This window comes from Vigna umbellata, chromosome 6 (genome assembly GCF_029865625.1).
Source record: "Vigna umbellata cultivar VRB3 chromosome 6, Vumbellata_1.0, whole genome shotgun sequence".
Lineage (NCBI taxonomy): Eukaryota > Viridiplantae > Streptophyta > Magnoliopsida > Fabales > Fabaceae > Vigna > Vigna umbellata.
In genome coordinates this window covers 32804041-32812430 of record NC_142170.1, presented here as the reverse complement: position 1 = coordinate 32812430, position 8390 = coordinate 32804041, and the positions used below count along the sequence as shown (strand labels likewise).

Sequence of the window (8390 nt, the reverse complement as noted above, 5' to 3'; positions counted from 1 at the left end):
ATATTGTTTAAATTAACGTATCTCCCTTCCTTCCATCTAAAACCCAACAAGTCTTTTTTTTTTTAAATTTCTTTCTTGTTATTTATTCTAAACTAAACTTACGATATTTTAAGCGAATGGTGTTGTTACATATTATGTTGTATTGTTTAGTTTTATTTGATGAAAGATATGTAGAAAAGTTTTATATTAGAATGGAATGGATTGATTTTCTAATATATAGGTATAGGTTAGACAACTTGTCTATTAAACAAGTTGAAACTAAATTAGAAGCAAATTGATTTGTAATTTTTATATATAATTAAAAATATTGAATTTTTACAAACTTTTTTAAGAAATATATTTCTAAATTGATTTTGAATGGATTGTATTTAATTTTATTTTGAAGGGAGGTGTATTATTTAATTTTAAAATCTAAACTGAAAATATAGAAAATTACAAGTGGGGTATCTTTTTTTTATTTGTACTCTGACGTTTAAAGCTATTTCCTTCAGAATAATGTTATGTTACGTAATGCAAGTTTCTGGCCATTGCGTTAGTACAGGGCTGTTAGATTCTATTTATTAATAATTTTATATTTCTTATTTATTTCGTTATTCTATAAGCTAAATATGAAATTTATTTTCAATAGTCCCTTAAAAAGAGATTTCGTTATTCTATGTTTGCTGCTTATTTACTGCTAATTATTTTCATCTACATTAATGCTATTCTAGTAAACTGTTTAGAGCTTATTTATTTCGTTATTCTATGTTTGAGGGAGAGTGAACGTCAATTGGGACTTAAGTTGTCATTCCTTTGTTTTTTAACTGCAATCATGATATATTAATTTCGTTCTTTTTTTTCTAACTGCACTTATGACAGCAAGATTATAGCCTCTAAATAATATAAATTAGTGTCCCTATATAGTTGTATACTTTTAGTCCACCTTCTTATTATCAGAAAATAGCTTTTAGTTTTTTAATCTCCTTTTACAAGTGTGATCAGAATTCTTTTACTTGTTCATTCTTCATTTGATGCAGACAATTTATGAGGTGACGTTCTTGTATAATGCTTTTTAGGGAGTTAACTTTTGTATATTGTTGCAGGCTTGCCGGAGAGCCTTGGAGTTACGTACGAGAAAGTTTCAAAGAAATGCAACATATCTGAAGCACCAACTTTCTTGGAAGTATGCCTTTCACCATATATTATCTTTGTTGTTACCATGATATACCTATAGAATTGGTGAGCTTCAAGTTAGGGAAGGATCAACCGAGAGATATTGTCATACCTATTAAAGTGTAATGCAAATTCTAGAAGAATGTAGAAGCTCCTTAGATAGAAGAATTGACATGTAATACAAGTTCTAGAATATTATAGAAAAACCTAAGATAGGAAGAAAAATCAAGAATATTCTACATAGGTAAAAATCTAGAACATTCCACATAAGTTGTGGCTAGTATGTTCTAGAATAATCTATGGGTCTATAAATACCCATGAACTCTACCATTTGATGTATGTAGCCAACATCTATCATTTGTATGAACCAACATCTACTACAACTAAAGACAACTACAACACTTCTTCCAACTACTACTTCTACATTCAACTATCTCTACATTTTCTCTATCCCATCAACTACTCCTTTCACAACCTTAAAATACTAACAGTGGTACCAGAGCTACGTTCGGTCATCTACTGGGTGTAGATAAAATTTTCAACTACCTCAACCAAAACTATAACTCATTCTACTACTTCCAAATATATTCTAAACACATAGCCATTAAATATCACTTCATTCGAGATGAAGAGACAACTAAACAAATACGACTCGAGTACTGTCCAACAGAAGACCAAATTGCAAATATATTTACGAAGGCATTACCAAGACCAAGATTTGAACTACTGCGCACAATGCTTGGAGTTACCGAATTTGCATTAAGGAGGAGTATTAAAGTGTAATGCAAATTCTAGAAGAATGTAGAAGCTCCTTAGATAGAAGAATTGACATGTAATACAAGTTCTAGAATATTATAGAAAAACCTAAGATAGGAAGAAAAATCAAGAATATTCTACATAGGTAAAAATCTAGAACATTCCACATAAGTTGTGGCTAGTATGTTCTAGAATAATCTATGGGTCTATAAATACCCATGAACTCTACCATTTGATGTATGTAGCCAACATCTATCATTTGTATGAACCAACATCTACTACAACTAAAGACAACTACAACACTTCTTCCAACTACTACTTCTACATTCAACTATCTCTACATTTTCTCTATCCCATCAACTACTCCTTTCACAACCTTAAAATACTAACAATACCAATGAAAGAGTCAAGAATTTATGTCTCTTTGTATTAGATCTGATCTAGTTGACAACCCATGTCTTCAAATTGTGTTCTGTTAAATATAATATGATTTACGTTTCCAAAGCTTGGAACCTTTTTTTCCGAATAAATCAAAAGAGATAGAGATTAGACATGGTGTCTACGATACTTATCTAACAGAGTTGACCACCGGAGTCTTCAAATTCTCATTAAACTAATAATGTTTTTCATTTGTTCAAAGTGTGAAAATTCTACACCGACAGTCCATGCCTACTGCATTTTTAAAATAAATCTGTATCAAAATTTGGGATTAAGCTTCACAGGGAAGTGTGGAATTGCAATGGAGGCTTCCTACCCTGTTAAGTATGGTCTAAACTCTGCAGTTCCTAGTTCAGCTTACCAAATTGCAGCTCAGGAAGTTCTGCAGAAGGCAAAACTTGAATTGGAAAATTGGTAACTCAGAATTGAAGTTCTATGTGTGAATGGGACAATGAAGATATTGTTCTGTGTGTGAATGGGAAAGTTCCAATGTCGATTTTGTGTGCCTATACAGTTGGAATGAGTTGTGCTATCAGCCTTGACATTGTTATTATTTACATTTCTAGCTTTTCCCCGTGTGAGTGAAGTTTCATGTCTTTACATTTAGAAAGGAAAGTCAGTTTGTTTACTAATTTCACAATTGTTTTGTGCTTCTTTGGCTTGAGCTTGAGAAATGAATTGACAGCAATCTAGATCTAGAATTTGTATATCCGTCTGTTCCAAAATAATTAGATGATTTTAGAAGGAAGGTTGTCTTTTCTTAAAGCTGTGAACTGCAATATAGCTTATGTTTCAAGTATGTTAAACTTTGAACTGCTTTTTTCTTGTGGAGGGGGGAATTAACTATTGCATGGTTAGTCTGTCACTTCCAACAAAATTAAAAAAATCAACTCAACCAATACATACAATTTGATTCTCTTCCAGAAACAACAATTATTATCAGCAAGAAACAACAATTATTATCAGCAAAAATACAATCAACTAACCTCAATGTAGATAGGAAGAATGAAACAGCGTTGGAGGCAGTACCCGCGGAGGCAGCAGTGGCGGAGGAAGCACCGGCAGGCGAGAGCACTGGCAGAAGCAGTGGCGGAGACCGGCGACGTACCAATGACAGCAGCAGTGGCGGAGGAAACACCGGCAGGCCAACGGTGACGCGTAGGTGAAGGGCGGAGGCGCGGCCAACAACGAGGCCTGAATGCGCGAGCACTGGCAGCAGTAGTGGCGGAGGTACACCGGCGAGGCACCAAGGCGAAGAGAGGCGAGTCAAGGGGAGCAATGGAGGTTCTGCGGCGAGGAGGAAAGTGAAGAAAAAACAGGTACGAGGAAGAAGAAGAAGCTGTCGCGATTCGAAAATATGAAATTGAGATACGACCTCGGTTACCGATACAACCGAAGTCATATCACCATATTGCCTCGGTTAAAAGCATCAACGGTGTAGAACATGTGAAGAATCGACCTCGGTTCACGGACTAACCGAGGCCCTACGAGTTCCAACAGTTGAACAGGCGCGTAGTAGCAGTTGGCGCATGCAGTTTTGGCCTCGGTTTGTAGGCCAGCCGAAGTAATAAGCTACTATTTAGGCACCGGTTGTTTCTCAACCGAAGCCCTAGAGGCAACTCAACAGGCGCGTTCAACATTGGATAGGTAGTTGCAAATGGTTTAGGCACCGGTTTCTAGCTGACCGAAGCAATTGGGTGGTGTTTAGGCATCGGTTCCTGGGCAACCGAGGCAGTAGCATGTCTTTTAGGCTTCGGGTTCTGAGCGAACCGAGGCAGTAGCTCGTGGTCAGACTTTTCAGTCTTACCAGACTGAGCATTAGCAGGCGTATAGGCCTCGGTTTGGCAGTGAACCGAGGCAGTAGCCTGTTGTCTGATTTTCAGCTGAACAGCAGGGTTGTATAGGCCACGGTTGTGTCGGAACCGAGGCAGTATCTCTGTTCCAAAACGGGTTGATTAATGACCGATGTATATAACATGTTACGCTTCGGTTTTCGTATAACCGAGACGTATAATGGGCATCAAAATCCAAATTTTTTACTAGTGTATGATGGCAAACAATATCAGTAATGATGGAAAAACAATTCGTAGATCAAATTTTAGTTGTAAACTAAATGAAAACTAAATTATTTAAACTCAATAGAGTACTCAAAAAGGTGTATAACATGTAAGCATTTTTAAAAGGGCCTAAGCATAATTCATTTGAAAAAAAAAATGAAAACTTCTCATAACAAAGCACACTATCAATAATTCCTTTGCACCAATAAAAACAATTATTTTGGAAAAAAGAAGTACCAATAAGTAAAGCCATGAATACGAGCGTAGGATATAATCAATGTTTAATAAAATTGTTGAAAATCAGTATGTAGCTAAGAGAGACATACAATTAATTAAAGTACGTTTAGTGCTATATTGTAAGGAAGAATCAAATTTTAACACTTACATTCATGACAAGCCTTGTACATTTCTTTTTAGAAAGGCATTCTCCATTTCATTATAAAACCTATTAAGAAAGAAGTTATTAGAATTATGTACCTGCCTAGTTTCTGAACCACGCCTTCTGTTAGTCTTTGATATACCTTCGGCACTTTGCTAAGTTCAGTTCAATCATTACAAGTAGATAGTCTATCAGTCTGTTCAATTACGTCAGATAAGCCATTCTCCATGGTTGCCAAAGTAGTAATGGACCTAATAAGCCCCAAAAGCCTGTGAAGAATCCTATCCCCAAGCTCCTGTAGAATGCTTCATAGAAAATATAATATTCTCCATTGACTGCTGCTTTTTTAGGCTTTACTAATGTCTGATCCCCTGCACAACTCTTGTTAAGTTGTTCACCACAAAGGTCAACATTTCCTTCAAAACTAGAAACATCAAATGTATCCATGTGTCTTCCTACTGGGATTCTTCCAGAAAGAGAATTGTATGCCAAGTCTATTTTTTGGAGAAATTCCATTTGGGAAAGAGAAGAAGGAATTCTCCCATAGAATTTATTTCTTGACAAGTCAAGGGATTCAAGTGAACTTAAATTTCCAATATCCGAAGGAATTTCTCCACTCAAATTGTTTCTTGATAAATTCAAAGAAACTAACCCGAGCATGTATGTAATCTCTTCCGGTATTTCACCAATTAAATTGTTACACGAGAGATCAATGCTCTGAAGAGTTAATTCCGGATGTGTGAAGCCGTGTTCCATACCTTTCCACATCCATGTTATATGAAACGAATAATAACTCTCACTGAAAAAATTATAAATTTCAGAGTAAGTACTATTGTACCAATAAACACGATTTTCAGTTTCAATTTTGTTTATGGTGTTTTGAGACAATGCAGTAAAATTGCTTAAGCAAGTTGGAATTCTTTCTGATAAATTATTCTTGGAAAGATCCAACAATTAAATACGCTTCAAATAACATAAATGTAATGGAAGATTTCCAGAGAAGCGATTCCCTCGCATGATAAAGATTATCAATTGCTGCATGCTTTCTCCAACCCAGGATGGTATTGGACCCGACAACATATTCTCACTCACATCCAGCATAATTAAATTATTGCAATTCTTCAAAGAGGAAGGCAATTCACCCATTAGACTATTGTTTCGTAAAACCAAAGCTTCCAATTTAACAAGGGTTCCCATGGACATAGGAAGTTTCCCTGACAATTCATTGCTACTTATATCAAGAAACAATAATTGGTTTACCGATTTCCAACAATCTGGAAGTTGCCCCTTTATTTGATTGTATGATAAATCCAAAGTGGCCAAGTTTGATGCTGTGATGTTTCCACATAAGAAATTTGAAAATTTATTTTCAGAGAGTAAGAGCTCGGAAGCTTCTAGTAAAAATAATGGAACTTCTCCCCCATATTTATTTGGTTAACATTATGCAATGAACTCAGCTCAAGAATGGTTAAAGAATGGAGAGTAGACAACCATTTTGCATCCTTAGGTTTTATATCAAAATTGCCAACTAGTCGGAGAGTATGCAACAATGGAAGATTCCCTGCTCGGAAAGGGATTTCTCCAGAAAGGGAATTTGAAATATATTTTGACGTTTTGGTTGTATATAGAGGAGTGTTACATCCAAGACTGAGATATTGTAACTTTCTGAGATTGCCAATTTGAGATGGGATTTTTCCTGAAAGATAAAATAGTCCAAGATCGAGATACTGTAAGTGTTTCAGATTCCCAATCTGAATTGGAATTTCTCCCCAAAGAACATTTTCCCCAAGATCTAAATAACGTAGTTGTAAGAGATTTCCAAGTGTAGAAGGAATTGTACCCGCAAAATAAGAATGGGAGACATCAAGATGTCTTAAGTTGGTGAAAGAGACCATGAACTCTGGAATGTAAACTGTTTTCAATGTGGCAATAATTCCTGAGGCAAGCAAAGAAAGAAGAAGAAGAACGTAAACTGTTTTCAGAAAATAAGCAGTCATTGTAGTTTTTCTGATATCAAATAATCTGAACTGAGGAAAGAGTAAACAAGAGTAGTATATTGAGAGAAACAAACTATGATTCATTTATATTCATAATTGTAAGGACCAGTTGCGTGTTTCCAAAACTCTATAATATGCCTAATTTTTTTTTTTAATTTGGTTTTCTCCGGAACGAGGAAGATGATTGAATTTGTATGGTGTTAGATCATTATTATCTTCTCATTGCCAATCTAAGGATAGGAAAATTAACCACACGAATAATCACATAATGAGGAAAATTGAAACTAATTCAGAAAATTCTTACCATTAGGCCCACCGAGTTAGAAAATTAGTGCACCAATAACGCAAAGGAAAAATAAAACTTAGAAAAAACAAGATGTTGATTGTTCTTACTCTTTTTTTTTGTTGGTTAAAAATTAATTATATGATAAAAAATAAGATTGGTCCAAAAATCTCAAGTTATTGATTTCCTTATCAATAGCTTATAAATTTGAAACACACCGAAAAGAGAAAACATTGAACTAGTCCAAAAAAAAAGACCTTAAACGACTAATTGTTGTATATAAATCCATTTGAAGTGTTAGGCCTTGTTCTTTTGAGTGGATTTGAGGGGATTTGAGATGATTTGAAGATAATTTTTTTTTTTCGTTTATTTGAGTGAATTTGGAGGTAAATGAGAGTGAATTTGGAAATAAAATTTGTGAGAATTAGTATAGAATTGTATTAACGTGACAAATTAAAAAAAATTATTTCCAGATTCACTCTTATTTACCTCCAAATTCACTCAAATAAACAACAAAAAAGTTTATCTTTAAATCCTCTCAAATCCATTCAAAAGAACAAGGTCTTAGAAAAGATAAGCACGCTAGACATTTTCAAAAGATGAAAATGAGACTAGCCCAGGAAGTCCTTAAACCATTATTGTCATATTTGAATCTATTCTATGGGTTTGAAAAAAAATTAAGCATGTATCTTAGACACTTGAAACGAAGAAGACGAAATTGGTCCAAAGAACTTGAGGATTCTACTATTCAAATCTATTTTACTATTAGCAAATTAAACACTTTACGAGAAAAGGAAATAGAATGAAACATTCAAATTGCACAAAAAGTAAATTAAAACAAAAGGAATAAATAATTCAGAAACACAATTACTAACTTGCAAAGTTCAAAAAACTATTTGGCAACATTTATGTTGACAATTGGTCGGCTGGTTGGTTTTTCCCTCATTTAATAATACTAAATATAAATATATAAAAAAAAACAGAATTCATAAATATGGAAATTATTTGTTGTTATTTTAGCATACAAGAGTTCCATCGTTCTTTGGCAAACATTAGATACATGATAGCTGTTTTTATTAATTAAACTTAAATTGTAATGTATGCCTTATGTACTTATACTTGATTAATTTGGATCATGCGTCTATGTTGTCCATGTTTGACGCTGTCCATGTCCGATACCTTATAGTATTTTATCAATTATTAATGAAATATTGAATCTATAAAATAGTACTTATTATAAATAAATAATTTACTTGTATAGATTTTAAATAAATAATTTAAGTTATAATATAAAATTATTTCAAACAATTTAATGTTTTTATAATATC

The 8390-nt window shown here is 33.8% G+C and overlaps 1 pseudogene; it reads right to left on the bottom strand.

Moving 5' to 3' along the window:
- Window positions 1-4725: 4725 nt before the first annotated feature.
- On the bottom strand, window positions 4726-6699 carry LOC148197270 (receptor-like protein EIX2; annotated as a pseudogene).
- Between the last annotated feature and the right edge of the window lie 1691 nt (window positions 6700-8390).